The 16,088-nt window shown below is 40.8% G+C and overlaps 1 long non-coding RNA gene across 1 annotated transcript; it reads right to left on the bottom strand.

Moving 5' to 3' along the window:
* On the bottom strand, positions 13,336–15,612 carry LOC109224544. Its single transcript, XR_002067710.1, has 3 exons — positions 15,510–15,612; positions 14,515–14,603; positions 13,336–13,431 (listed from the first exon to the last, which is right to left on the bottom strand). It is a non-coding gene; the product is annotated as an uncharacterized LOC109224544 (long non-coding RNA).

Genomic DNA, 16,088 nt, shown 5'->3' with positions numbered 1-16,088 from the left:
CCTTTTGCTTTCCATTGAGTGAGGTGGTACTATATACCAACTTTTGCATCCCACACCAGTGCAATGTCTCAAGAAGTGGATTCACAATAGTAGTGCTGACGAGGCCCATACTCGCCAAGCTTTTCACCAGGCCACAATTTTCTTTGCTTGTTAAAAGCTTTTGCTCTTTGATAGGCTATAGCCTTTTCTTCATCTATTGCTGTTTCGGAGGAGGTTCTCGAAGACAATGTTCTAAAGATGGAAATGAAGTCCCCGAGGAAGGAGTTGTTGAGGATGTTGCCCTTGAGGATATTCCCTCGAAAGTAGATTAGGCCTTTGGCTGTTGTTTTTTGCTTCTTTATTTCTGTGTAAGGGCCCCTCGTGGGCTTTGTAAACATCTTTTATTAATATAAGAATTTCTTTATTTTGCCTTCGATTTGTGAAAAATCCAAATGTATGATTCTAACGGTTAGTCCGAATACTGGATCCAGAACATAATAACCCCTTAGGGTTTTAATTGATTAACATGATGCTTCCTAAAGTTCTTTGTTGTTCCTCAGACTAAGCTCGGATTGATTTGATGCGAACTTAGGTCACCAGGACTACTGAATCCGAGTCGAGTGAGAGCTGGGTCTCATTTTTTGAAATAAAGCTAGCCTTTTTAGGCTTCGTTGATAGTCTTCGGGTGAGAATTTTCTCGAACTCAAGTAGCCTTTAGATTTAGCTCCCAGGAGACGTTCGCTTGATCATCTAAAAATAAATATAGCCCTTAGACTTTATATATAGCCCCCGAGTGAGAACTTACTCGACCCGGGTAGCCTTCGGGCTTAATAGTCGAGTGAGCGTCTACTCAAACTCGAAATAGAGATGGCCTTAGGGCTTTATTAATATTCCCCGGGTGAGAATTGACTCGAACTCGGTTAGCCCTTGGGCTTAATAATCGAGCGAGCGTTTGCTCGAACTCGAAATAGAGATAGCCCTGAGGCTTTATTTAAAGTCCTCGAGTGAGAACTGGCTCGAACTCGGGTGGCCCTTGGGCTAAATAGTCTAGTGAGCGTTTGCTCGCACTCGAAATGAAGATGGCCTTGAGGCTTTGTGAATTGTCCCCGAGTGAGAACTGGCTCAAACTCGGGTAGCCCTTGGGCTTAATAGTCGAGTGAGAGTTTGCTCGAACTTGAAGTAAAGATAGCCCTGAGGCTTTACGAATAACCCCCAGTGAGAACTGGCTCAAACTCGGGTAGCCCTTAGGCTTATTAGTCGAGTGAGTGTTTACTCGAACCTGACTCGTAGATTTTCCAAATAATTTCTGACAATCTGATTCCAGATGCCTGGGTCCTAGCGTCAACATCATGACATAAGTGGTTGAAGTGGCTGAAGGGTTGCTTTTTGTACAATTCCCAAAATCATTAATTGTAGGCGGCCCACGGTCAGCCTTTTTGCTTCTTCGGCACGTTTAAACGATCTTTATAAATAGATAAATCTCATAACCTTGCAGTTATTACTCCCTTAGTGCTTCCAAAATTTCATTTAGCCCCTTTCCTATTTCCTTGAACTTTCCCTTCTCTTTTCTAATAACATTTTCCATCTTCTCGGATTTTTCGCTTTATAGATGGCTAAAACTTCTAAAACTGTTCCTCAAAAGGAAAAATCTCTGTCACCTTCTCGAACGACCAAAGGTAAACCGATAATTCCTCCTAGTGTAGAGGAGTGTATTCCCGGGCCTTGTGATACATCTTCTAATTTTCAGGTCAAAAACCCTTCCTCTGTTCCGGGAAGATGCAAGCCCATGTCTCGATACATCAGCCTAATAGCTGACATTAAGAAAGTGATGGTCGACTGCCGATGGGGGGAGGCGGTGCAAGTAGAGATTCCTTCATGTGGGGAAGACATAACCAAGCACCAAGCCGGTTTCCTCAACGTATACATATATCCTTTTACCTTAGGCCCAGTAGGAGCCTCTTCGCCACCGATAGACCCAGTGATCCTCGGTTTCTGCAGACAATATCGGGTGACGCTTGGACAAATCTATCCATCATTCTGGCGCATCGTCTATTTGATTAGGTATTTCTCGAACATGGTCGAGGGGATACCTTTTACCCTAGATCATTTGATTAGACTGTATAGCCCCCGACTTTATCGAGGTGGCCTGATTAAGTTAAAAAGTCGATCCCCGAAAGCCTTTTTTGCTAGCATCGACGAAGACAAGGACCGAGGGTGGATGAGCCGCTTTGTCCGAGTCAGGACCTCGGACCTGATCCCCGCTGAGAGAATGCCATTCCCCGAGGAATGGAATATGAATCGTAAGTAAACATGTTTCGCTAATCAGATATCTTTTCTTGCCTTTGAATTAACTCTCTTCGATGATATAGCTGTCGAGTGGCACCCCGGTGCTGTCAAGGATCTCCCGGGATGGGTCCGATGACTCGATTCGATCTGCCCATATGCTAAGCGCGTGTGGCGTGATCTGGCTAAGACCCGTTGGGAGGCCAAAAATCATGGTGAGTTTTTATTCCTATCATACTTGAGCTCCTTAGAGAGGATATCTCTCGATAGTACTCTTATCCTTTGTGCCTATGCAGGCCTTGGAGAGGCCGTTTTGATGAGAGAACCCCCCCACCCCCGGGAGAAGCAGATACCCCAAAGCCTGCCAAGGAGAAAAAGAGAAAGAAGAAATCGCCAGCTGAGGCCCCGAAGCCCAAAAGGGAAAAAGTTCAAAAACCCGAGGCCGATTCAGTGGCCTTAACTCGGGAAGCAACCGAAAGTCTTTCTGCCGAGGGCGAGGACAATGATGACTACCAGCTGGTACTCAGGGGGAGAGGGAGCGCTGCTGCCTCGAAGTCTACTGAGCCGAAGGCTGCTGGAACGAAGGCCGTCGGGGCGGTCCTTACCCGAGCTGTGGGAATTGTTGAGGGGAGCTCAGACCAAGTCCCCGGCCGACCGACGATCAAAACACATCGGGTGCCGAGGGGCACTTAGTTGATGAATCCAAAGAAACCAATAATGAAGCCCCTCAAAGGGGGGAGAGGTCCCCCGTTGAACCATTCGAGGTGATCAATGTAGATGAGCCTCCGCCGGGCCCATCATTCTCCCTTGGGCAAATACGGGATACCCAAGACATGAAAACTCCCGTCGTGGGGGCATCCCCCAGAGAGAATGATAAGTTTGAAGTTTTTTTTGCCGGGGTTGAGGAAGGACCCGATATCGATGCCTCATTGATTTTTGAAGAAGCCGAAAAGCTTCGAAAACAGGGAATCTTGACTTGACTGTTGTATTTTGAGTTTAAATTTTTGCCTTTCTGACTCCCTTTGCATTTTTAGGCCTTGATGCTTTCGAACCAGGCTTTTTCCAAGTCACAAGCTGAGTTGGCTCATTGTGAGGACGAATTTAGGAAGCTCGCTTCTGAATTGAACGAGCTTAAGGTCCTTTATGCCCAAAAGGAGGGGGAGCTAGGTGACCTTCGAGCACATTTGAAGAGGATGTCTCGAGAGCGGACCGATCTCGATGAGTAGGTAATACGACCTTCGTGGGCTTACTTCTATGCTTTAGTCAATTGAGCGTTAAATACCATAGTTTGATTCTTTTAGCTTAGGCAAAAAGATGATCTAATGCGAGAGGAGCTTAGAGTCAGAGATACTAAAATCCTTAAGCTGAAGCATCGTATGGATGAATTGTCCTCCGATAAAGAAACTCTTCGAGAGAAGCTGATCTCGGTTGAGCACCAACTCTAAGGGGCAAAGGGAGAAAGCCGTAAGTACAAAGATCTCCATGCTGAATCAGTTGCTGAGCTATTTGTAGCTAAGTCCAAAGCCGATGCACTCATATCCTCATACCGAGAAGATGCTGCTGCTACAAATGCTCGAGCCAGGAAGGTATCCGAAGAGGCCAAGTTGGAAATGACCAGAGCCCTGGAGCATGACCGATTAAGATCTCGGAGACAGGCTCTCGAGGATGTGCATGCAGGGGGCATCAATTTGTATGCTGAGATCAAGAGGGTGAAGGCCATAGAGGAAGAATCGGCAGCTCTGCTTTCTTCCGATGATGGTTCAGCCAATGGTTCGACCAGCGGCTCGGAGGATGATGAAGATGAAGGTGAAGTCCCTGAGGGGAAGGAGGCCATTGATGTTTCGGGGGTCGAGGGCGAAGCCGTTGAAGGCACAACTTCTATGCGAGCTCCGTCAGGTCATGTGACCCCAGCGGTAGATTAGGTTTTTATTTTTTTTTCTTTGCATCGGGCTCCCCGTGGAAGCGTTGTAAACATATCTTTGTACCATTGTTTATAATAAAAAGGAACCCTTTGGTTTTCCCTTTATATAAATTCCCACTTGCTTGTGTCTTTGTTTATGTTTTGAGTTTTGATGCCCGCCGACAATTAGTCCGATATGTTGGACTTTTAGATAAGAACCCTTAGGTTGTGTTCGATGAACAATTGATAATAGTTGACCCTTTTGGGCTTGGTCCTTGAATTAAGTTTTGACTCAGGCTCATTGACCCTTAGGTTTTCAACATATATGCCCTTAGGCTCTTTAGGCTGGCCCTTAGGCTATTACGCATTGGCCCTTAGGCTCTTTAGGCTGGCCCTTAGGCTCTTACGCATTAGCCCTTAGGCTCTTTTTAGATTGGGTCGATGCGACCTCTAATATGGCTATAGTTTTCCCTTATTTTGGCTAAGACTTTTGAAGTTTTGATTATGCCTTGGCATGTTTTGTGTTCGTCCGACTTTTCGACGGCTCAAACGAGAACCTCGATTATGAGTCGATAAGCGACGATAGCTAAGTACCTCGGGAGGTTCGCTTGAAGGCTGAATTTTCGAAACCTTTTCATCGAAGGCTGATTGTTTTCGAAGCCTTTTTATTGTTCAGAGCTGATATTTATCGAAACTCCATTTCTTATGCTGAGGATAGCCTAATTAACCGGTTCTTTTCAAAGTATTTTCGAAGTATTTGAAGGCGTTTAGTTTTATGGCGGCGGTCGGACGTCTCCGAGCCACGTTAATTCAACCGTAGCCTATTAGTTCGACCGTAGTCTTTATGTTTGGCCGTAGCCTTTAGTCCCCGTGTGTGGTGACCTTGGCGTCTATATTGAGAGTATGCCTTTTTTAGGGGTCTTACAAGTTTGAATATATAGCCTTGGCCTTAATATCGGGGTTATGCCTTTTTAAGGTCTTATAAATTTGAGCATGCCTTGTTGAGGTCTTACAAATTTGATGCTGCCTCAGGGCTTACGAGCTCGAGGTTACCTGATCGAGGTCTTACTAATTAGATTCTTTGATGGCTCGATGATCTGACTGTCGAGTGCTTTGAGAGTTTTTGGCTCTTGGGCCGTTTTTCGTGACAGTAGTGAATTTCTTCGAGGCAAAAAGTGTTGATAAGCAAAGAGGCTTCCTCAATTACTTGATATGCGTACATGTTTTTTGCTTTTGGAGGCTCGATTATTCTACATGGACACGGTTCATTTGACCGTTTGGCCAAATACAACATTCTCCTATCGAGGTCCTCCTAGGCATAGTTCGATTTCTTCTGAGAGGCGACCTCCCGGGGTGATGCCCCCTAGTATTTGAGGTTGATCGGAGAGAAGCCTCTAATACTTGACGAGTTCTCCTTAGGTAGCATATAGATGTTGTCTCGTCAAAAACCTCGCCCGTAAAACCCGTTCGGGATAAAACCCGGTCTAAGGGAAAAAGAACGCAACGCAGGCTTTAAAACCCAAGGTCTTCGAGCTGAAGGGTGCTTTTATTCCTTTCCATTGAACACCTGCAATAAGTTAGTATAAAACGTGAATAAAAAGGGAGAGGGTTGTACCTTGGCAATGATAGCGTTCAAGTCCCGATATGTTTTAATTTCTTGTTCCGAGGACGCGTTATGATCCTTTATTCCCTTATTCGGATGTAGCCGAGAATGTCGGTTGTGGTTGCTACTCGGCTATTTGCTTGTCTTTTGGCTCCTTCGAGGTAGGGGGCGTCAATGCCGGTGCCATGTCGTGCACCGCGAACATCTCTCTTGCTGCATGCTACTCCCCGTACACTGCTTTTACTCCATCCTTGGTCGGAAATTTCATCATTTGATGGAGGGTTGATGGCACTGCCCTCATACTGTGTATCCACGGCCTTCCAAGTAAGGCATTGTATCTCATGTCACCTTCGATGACATGAAACTTGGTATCTTGGATTGTACCGGCCACATTGACCGGGAGGATGATCTCCCCTTTTGTTGTCTCGCTCGCCATGTTGAATCCATTGAGGATTCGAGAGGCGGGTACGACCTGGTCGAGCAGTCTAAGCTGCTCCACCACCCTCGACCTGATTATGTTGGCCGAGCTACCTAGATCCACGAGCACACGTTTAATTTGAAATTTATTGAAAAGAAAAGAAATTACCAGTGCGTTATTATGAGGCTAAGACAAGGTCTCGATGTCTTCGTCGCAGAATGTGAGAGTATCTTCCGGTATGTAACTCCGAGTCCGCTCTTCCCTGGTGATGGATATTTTCGTCCGCTTGACAACGGGTCCCTGTGGGGCGTCGACCCGTCCAATGATCATGTGGATGACGTGTTGTGGTTCTTCTGGTTCATTCTTTCTCTTCGCCTCTCTTTCCCGAAAATGGTTTTTGGCTCGGTCGCTGAGGAACTCCCGAAGATGCCCTTCGCTGATCAGTCGGGCTACATCTTCTCGAAGCTGTATGAATCCTCGGTCCTCTGACCGTGAGTGCCGTAATATTTGCATACCAAATTAGGTTTCCTCTGTGAAGGGTCTGACAGTATGGGTTTTGGCCACCTTGTACCTTTGATTTTACTTATGGCTGATACGATGCCCGAGACATTGACATTGAAATTGTACTCGAATATCCGGGGTGCCTCTACCGGCCTAGTATGCCTATCGAACCCGGCTTTACTAATGAGTCCCCGGGAAATTTGACCTCGCTCTGTCCTTCGATCGCCTCGAGGTACATTACGCTTCGGGGCATTTCTTTGATCTTCTACATACAGCTGGTATTTTTCCTTGTTTGGTCTCGACTCCCTTTCTGCAAACCTTTGTTCCTTTGCTAAAAGCCTGCTAGGATATACTGAGCCTGAAGGGACTCCTAACTGGTCGTCTTCAACCCTGATCTTCGAATGATACCTGTTGTGCACATCCGCCCAGGTCACGGCGGGATACTCAATCAAATTTTGTTTAGCTGCTTCGAGTCTACCGTGCTTCGTTCGTTCAAGCCCTGAGTGAAGGCCTACACTGCCCAGTCATCGGAGACCGGTGGCAACTCCATTTGCTCCATCTACAAGCGGGATACAAATTCCCTTAGCATCTCGTTTTCTCTCTGTTTGATTTTGAAGACATCGGACTTCCTGGTGGCGGCCTTGATGGCACCAGCGTGTGCCCTCGCAAAAGAGTCTGCTAACATGGAAAATGAATCTATTGAATTTGGGGGTAGGTTATGATACCACATCATAGCCCCCTTTGACAGTGTTTCTCCAAATTTTTTCAATAAGACGGACTCGATTTCGTCATCCTTTAAGTCGTTCCCTTTTACAGCACAAGTGTAAGCAGTAATGGGCTCATTGGGGTCCGTGGTCCCGTTATACTTCGAGACATCGGGCATTCTGAATTTCTTCGGGATGGGCTTCGGAGCCGCACTTGGTGGGAATGGTTTCTGTATGAACTTCTTTGAATCTACGCCCTTCAGAATCGCAGGTGCGCCCGGGATCTTATCGATCCTCGAGTTGTAAGTCTCCACCTTTTTATCGTCAGCCTCTATCTTCTTTTCTCCTTATTCAATCCTTTTGGCGAGGTCTTCGAGCATCTTCATAATAGCGGGGTTTGTTGCTGACCCGTTGTTACTCGATCTTTCTGGTGCCTGCTCGACTCGAGGAGCCGTTTCCGATGCTGCTGTGCTTGGAGTTTTTTCTTGACTTTGTAGCTGAGCAATAGCCACTTGTTGTACTTGTAACATCTCAAAAATGACTTGAAGGCTAACTTCTCTTTCCTCTTGAACTGGAGTCCCCTGTGCTTTATGTTGGTTCTCTCCGCGCACACTTCCGTCGATATGAGAGCTTACATCAACATGCACAGCGTTACGTGAGCTTACGTCGATGGGGATTTGTGCTGGTGCCGCCCCTGGGTTTCGCGATGGTACACCGGCATCTGCACCGTTCTCTCCATGAAGCCCAATACCGTTGTCTTCACGTGCATTTGCTGAGTTAGACATTTTGACCTAAAATCAGAGATTCTTGGACAAGAAAAAGTGTGAAGAATAACTTGTGTTTTCAGAAAACTAGCACCAAAACAACCACTATTATTTTTAGCCCCACGGTGGGCGCCAAACTGTTTACCTTGAAAGTGGTATTAACAATTATATTTGATTTTGTGGTTCTAAAAATATGCAATTTATTTCAATGCTAGTTGTTAGGCAATAGATACTGAATGTAAGTAAAGAGAATAAGATATACAATTCCAAAGCTGTGACAACGCCGAGCCTCGAGCTGACTGGTACAGGGGCTTCGAGGTCCAGCTAGGGTAGTTAATAATGAACAATTAATGGAGAAACAATGATAATGGAGGCCTCAAAGATAGCTTTTTGCGGTTAATAATGAGCAATAAATAAAGAACAGTAAATGAACAATGAATGAACAATGAGAGAATAAGCGATAAATGTATAGAATAGTTGTTTTAGCGATGAGAGCAGAGAATGTTGTATTGAATTCAATATATCGTGTCGTTACAAAATGACAAGGGTCCCCTTTATATAGGAGGAGGGGGAATCCCAACGTGGTACAAGTCTAACAATGACATGGAAATGCTACTGGTACAACTGTATGATGGCTTAGTACGAATTTGTACTATTTCTCGCAGACTCTATTAGTCCTCATTACGTGCTCTCGGGGGTTTCCTGCCTTTCCATGATGGTCGTGGATTTTCATGCTGCCTCGAGGCACGCCATGATGAGTCTTCGATATACCCTGCCGAGGCGAGTGTTTCGGGGACGAGCCTTGGACTATGCTTCGATCCCACCGAGGCCGGGCTTGAAATGCCATAGAAGCCTTAAAATCGACCTCCCCTGATTTTGACCGTATACATCCGAACCAACCCAAAAGCTTTCCGGAACAAAACTAACCAATTTCGCAAGTCGTAAAATCACAAATAGACATGTGTGAAGCATAAAAAGGGGTAACATGGCGCAATTACACAAAACAACTGATGGGTCATTACAAGAATAGAGTCCATGGTTTAGGGATACTATTGGAGACATCTTTGAAAATGTACAGTTTGAGGAATTGATTTTGAAGCAAGAACAGAGGATGGATACTAGTAGCAATCATCATAATAGACAGGAGCTAAACAAACTGACTAATGAATACACTAGGCATTCAGGACAATTTGCTTCAACAAAAGGCTAATATCTAGCGGAGTGAGGAGGGTGACTCCTATACCAAATACTTTAATGGTATTATCAAGCATAAGGGAAAGAGACCCACACTTCACAGGATCAAGAATAAAGATGGTGTATGGATAGAAGGGAATAAGGCAATTAGAAGTCAGTGGTTCAAGCCTCACTAAAACATAATTATTTCTTAATAAGGAAAGTCTCCAAAATGATAAAAACATAAGCTTGTTCTTAGCACGGTTTAAACTCTGGACCTCTAGTCAAAATTTGTAGCGTCTAACTAGCAATCACTAAGTGCTTATTTTCTCAAATGGTGTCATTTATTCAATTTTACGTGAAATAACTTGGTTTTGCTTATCTACATACATATACTTATTAAAAATTTCCAACGAAGCGATGTCATGTGACACCGCTTCCCATGACTCTGCCCCTGCTTATTGGCTGCTATCTCTCCTCCAAAAATTGTTTTAAACCATATGAAAAAAATACTTAGCAAAGTTATTTTGGGGAGAAGATGAGGAAAATAATAAGTACCATTCGAGCTCATGGAACAAATTATACTACCTTAAGGATGAGGCGGGAGTTGGATTTGATTCCCTTTCTAAGATACAAGGCTATTTGCTAAGAAAGGATGGTGTAGACTGAGGACTCGCCATAGTCTACGGGCTTCATTCATCATGGTAAAGTACTGGCTAAGAACCAATATCATTGATAGAAATGGAGCACTACTCAATCATAGAGCTGCAAAAAGCTGCTGGATAGTAGGAAGAAGGCTTAGCCATATATGATATGGAAAGTTAATAAAGGAAATTTATTGTTTTGGCGGCACAACTGGACAGGACTTGGTCCTTTAGCTCTTGTACTACAACCTGGAGATAGATCAGGAGAGATTAAGGTCAAGGAATGCACTCAGGACAGTAGATGGAACTCCAACAAATTGTCTAAGATAGTCCATCCTAAATGCAAAGTCACATAGAACAGATTCATATCTCTCGCACTTATGCAGACAATCAATGATTGGGATTTAGTTCTGATGGGTAGTTCATTTGTTCTTCTGCTAGAGAGATTGGACAGAAAAATAAAAATGACACCTTTTCTAGGCTATGGCACAAAGGAATTCCTTTTAAAGCTTTCCTCGGTTGGAGGATTCTGAAGAAAAAACTTCACTTTATCTAGATTTAGTCAAAATATTATTTTCAAATGCACTTACTGATTGAAAATGTGACAATTAAGAGAGTGTGGACCTACTCTGCAAATGCTATGGGCATCAGGTTGGATTCTATCAAGATTAGAACCCTTCTTGGAGCTGGTGGGTGCATCAGTACAACAGTTCTATGCAAGCTACCTTACGCAAGATCCTTCCTATTTTCATTACATAGGGAAGCAAGCAGGAGCGAGAGGCATAATCAGAAGGGAAGGTGGATTAATGGTGCTTGCCTTCTCAGAAAAGATCAACTACTACACTAACAACATGGCACAAGTCATACTGGAGATGAACTCAAAGATCATAATTGACATGATGGATGGGGTACACAAACCTTCATGGAAGCTTCAGCACTAGATTAGTAGTAATATTCAAGAATGTCTTTACAATGTACAAGCTATGGCAATCCATTGCTTTAAATATAGTAGCCTATATTCTACCAAAGTAGGGGTCTATTCAAGGCCAAACCAGGATCCACCTCGTGTTGCAAAATTAGCTCAAAATGTTACGGTGCTTTACAGAGAATAAACATGAATGGGAAAAATGTCTTAACAACTTTTATAATTTCTAGATTTCTTAATAAGTAAGTTATGTGGACTATTTCTTATATTTATGCGACTAAAAGAATAAGAGAAGAAAAAGGAAAAGCGTAAAACCAAGATTGAAAGTCTTAAATGATGACACTGATAGCTCTGTAACTTTGTCATCTTCTTCCTTCTCCTCCTCCTCCTCCTCCTCTTCTTCTTCATCCTCTTTCTTTTCTGCTTCTGCTTCTACTTCTACTCTTGCTGTTGCTGCTTCTTCTTCTCCCTTCTCTTTTTCTTCTGCTTTTAGTTCTGCTTCTTCTTCTTCTTTTTCTTTTTCTTCTGCTTCTACTTCTGCCGCTGCCGCTGCTTCTTCTTCTTCTCCCTTATCTTTTTCTTCTGCTTCTTCTTTTTTATCTTCTTCTGCTTCTTCTTCTCCTTTCTCTTTTTCTTCTGCTTCTACTTCTGCCCCTACTGCTACTTCTACTTCTGCCGCTTCTTCTTCTTCTCCCTTCTCTTTTTCTTCTGCTTCTACTTCTGGTGCTGTTGCTGCTTCTTTTGTATCTTCTTCTGCTTTTCCTTTTGCAGTTGCTGCTTCTTCTTCTCCTGTGTCTTTTTCTTCTGCTTCTACTTCTGATACTGCTTCTTCTTCTACTTCTTTCTCTTCCTCTTCATATTCCTCTTCTTTTTCTTTTTGTTCCCTTTTTTTAACAACAATAACGATATGTTTGGATTAGTGTACATAACATAAAGATATAAACATATTCTGCAGTTATAACAACTATAACATAATGAATTAAACTCATAAATTGAATTATCAGGAAAAAAATTAAAAAGTAAAAAGAAAGACATACCTAGAGTAATGTGGAAAAATATAGACCTTGAGATTGTCACATCCTGAAGTTTCTTCTACTTCTTCCTTAATCTCCAAAGCTGAAGCCTTGAGATTATCATCACAATAGATCACCTTGATTGATGTAAGCGCTCCAATATCCGCAAAATAATTTTAGAAGTTTGGCTAACCATGCTATAAATGAAAAAATCTTCATTAAAAATAAAGGAGGAGGGGTGTAGGAGGGGATGTGTGTGTGCAAAACTAAGAAGATGAAGAATGTTGAAATTAGATGTTGATAGTAGGAATAACAAATAGGCTGTTTGGGCTGAGTTTAGGCTGGTCAAAATGGGGTGAACTAATAAATGGGTCAATGCTCAATCCAACCTAAAGTTCACTTGGATCAAAATGGATTTGGGCAAGATGGGCTAAACAATGGGACATAGCTCAACCCGACAAAATTTGACCCAAATTTTTAATATGTTATCAACTTTGCATTTATCCAATGTAAAAGGAAATGATAATACGTACACAAATTAATTAGCTGATATAAATATAAAAGTTGAAATAGAACAAGATAGCAAATTCAAAAATGCATACACAATAATTTTTACGGCTATTATCATCCCGCATAGGAACTTAGGCAAATAGTTACCAAAGTGGGACACAGTTCTGGAATCAAGTCCCACATTCCCAGCAAAATAGACAGTCCTTACTTGGGAGCCAATTTTGAATAATATCAATAGGGAGTTCAACTGCTATGAATACAAACAAAACAAGAACTATTTCTCAGGACAAGAGAATAACGATGTTATATATCTATATTACAATAATTAATATCATAATGCAGAGAATTTAAAACAATAATTAAATTTAGTTTATTAATTGATTTCCCATGGAGCAGTCAAAACGCGACCTTATTAGCTCATAGGTAGATATTCCACCTGCTCCTTCAAGTCTTGACCGTTTGATACAAGTGTGGAGAATTGTACTGTTATATGTTCATAAAATAATTCGATGATTAAGAGAGTCAAGTTATATTAAATGATGGAGAATCACGGGTGTATTATAAATTACTGTTCTTCAGATCATATTTTACTCTAATTAATATGTAGTACTACAGTTAATTGCCTAAATTTAAATAGGCAGAATAGTCCGGTAGACATATGTAGTTGTTTGCGTTTGTCATCCCATACTCTACAGTTTGTCAAGTGAATATCTATACTTGTTGAAATACACTAGTGTTTGTACCCGCCCGTTGTGCGGAGAATAAAAATAAAAAGAAGAAAATTTTACTTGAACAATACGGTGGACACAAAGGAGCATGAAAGAAATCTGATTTTGTTATTCATCGTTTCGTTGAATATGTTGGGTCTTGTTGCTCTTCATATTTATATACATAATCGAACATATCGTGTGTTTCAAACAAAGAGAAAATCAAGACAGATAGCATGCATACTTCTAGCCAATACTATAAAGCAAATTTTTGGGCTTTACCATTCTTAAGAAAACCTTGGCCTATCTGCATGAAGAAACAAAAATGTTAGTGAAATTAATTACTTATAGAATTGACGTGATCCAAATTTACTTTGACAGTTCTAGTTCTTGCTCTTGACCATCACGTAATGGATGTCTCATGCTTCTCAAGATCAAGAAATGAAATAGAAGTGTTTTCGACTTATGCCAACTAAAGGGTATCAGAAATTTTTTAAATCAATACAACTTTATTTTAACATAAAGGAAATCAAAATACATACCAACTTTGTTGAATGAATATTGTACTAAAGCTAATTTTACTCTTGTCCTAAAGTTTTTGCATACTTTCTCCAAATATATAATTGTCTCATATTTTGTGCTACTACTATATGCCAAAAGCTGTAAGATTTGTCATGTTTTTCCTTTAAGGATAAGGACTTGACAAACTTATCAGTTTGAAAATGTTAAGCAAGTGTTTCTAATGGACTGTATAAGCTTGCGAGAGAAAAGTAGATGCACGAAAACAAACGTGCATTTTCAATCAGCCTATTATGGTGCTTAAAGCACACGTTTCACAAAGAGATATCAATGCCACATATCTAAGGCACACATCGAACCTCAAACGACTGGTTTTCACCAAGAGTCTTTAAAGGACAAAGGAATATGTAAATAGTAACATGGTATAGAATTTCTTCAGATCCAATGCACCAATTGATGTTATTAAATTAAAGAGAGACATGTATTTGAATATGATGTTGAGAAAGATCACTTGTGTGTATATTAAAGAGAGACATGTATTTGAATATCATCAAGACATACTATTGAGGAAAACATGAAGCAGCTACTTGTCATTAACCAAAAATAACAAAAGGTTCATGACAGCTTTCAAATGTTCTCTCTCACATTAGCCATTGCTAATTTTTTGGATAAATCTATAGAAAGAAAAATGGATTTTGGGCAGGGCTTTCAATTGTCATTAGCCTAGCAGGATCAATGGAAGCAACTTTCAAAGTTGCAAATGTTAAGGCGCATGGGACAATGTTGGGAACAATTAAAATATTTTAAGATGTTTTGTCAAGATAGTATATTGAAAGCAACCAGTATCAACAAAGAGAGCATTAGATATTACCTGAGTTGAGGAAATTCTAATTAAATGAGCTTCTTGCTCTTTAGTTGCGACTTCAACAATACATAACTTTATGAGCTCATCATGTGTACCTTCAAGTCGAGAATAAATACTGAAAAGTGTGAAAAGGCCTCTAACAAAAAAAACAAAAAAAATACAGAGAGATATGAATGATAACTACTGACCAAATGCACCAAATTTATTAACTGATAAAATTGTGTCATGTGTTTTAATAGAATGGTTTTTATGATTAATAAAAGACTAAAGAGACCATTATGGTTGCAAATTATCGAAGAAGATTAATACTAAGTCGGCACTCTGTTAGACATCAAAAGGAACTTATCCTAAATCTTTCATTTCAGATCTCAAAGAACAAAATACCAAGATAAGAGAACTATGTATGGCCTACGAAACAGTTGAATATCGATGACTTTTTGTGTCGACTTTATATTTGTCCTAAAGAAATGCTTTAAAAATTACCTCGTAGGAGTTTGTTGCCGTGTAGTACAATAATTTTAGCAATCAGAGATATTAAATGATAATGTGAATTTTTTTTTTTAAAAAAGTGGTACTGTTGAGATGTTAAAGAAGTTGTTGGTTTATTTCAAATTTTGTGGTGCCATAATCTAGTTAACGGAACTGAGAAAAAATCATAAGAATTTTCATAGATTTCTCTAAATAATAGGCTAATAGAACCTACTTGATCAATACACAATCCAATTTCAGAATGTTTACCCTTTATTGGAATTTTAATATGAAGGCCAAGAATTTGTTGATATTAAACTTAGTAGATCTCAAACTTATTCAAAGTGAACAATTTGAACCTCTCCACCCATATGCTGAACCAAATTTCAGATCTGTTGACGCTTAAATTAAAATTTCACAATGCACATAGGATTTAATCCAGTATCTTTCTTTCAAATTCTTTATCTGACATCCAAGATTGCTTCTCCACTTTTTGAACAATGTATAATTTCAGGAAAAAGCAATTCGATTACCTCTAAACAATGTGTGACGTTGGATACTTAAAAAATGAAGCTAACTGACATCCAAGCTTGCTTCTCCGCTATTTGAACAATTTATAATGTAAGAAAAAAGCAATGCAAAAAAATAATTACAGAAAGGGGTCTAGTCAAAGTCGATTGCCTCTAAACAATGTGTGGCATTGGATACTTAAAAAAAAGAAGCTCCTTCGTCAACATATCTTCAAAGCTGTAGAATTAATTGCATAAAGTTTCGTAAGCAGCAAGTCAAGGAGCAAAGAGTTGTGCAATGTCTTTCTGACTTAAATTGTAAAGCTTTTTATTTGTGGCAGTCGACTTTCACTATTGTGATTTGTTCAAGCAATTATAAAACAAAGCAAATTGGGGTATACAAGCTATAAAAATAATGATCATGCTTATTGAGAAACGAACATGTTTATGATTGTGGTCTAACTCAGTTAGATTATTTCCAAACATAAAGATGTCATATTTTTCATCTTTTGTCTTAGGAGCTTGGCCACAAGAGGGTAAAGCTTCAACTATATCCTATTGAGCACATTCTGCAATGCTAAAGCATATAATTATATCTAACGT

This window comes from Nicotiana attenuata, chromosome 3 (genome assembly GCF_001879085.1).
Source record: "Nicotiana attenuata strain UT chromosome 3, NIATTr2, whole genome shotgun sequence".
NCBI classification, from domain to species: domain Eukaryota; kingdom Viridiplantae; phylum Streptophyta; class Magnoliopsida; order Solanales; family Solanaceae; genus Nicotiana; species Nicotiana attenuata.
Note: the sequence above shows the minus strand (reverse complement) of the source record. Positions and strands in the feature narration are given on the sequence as shown.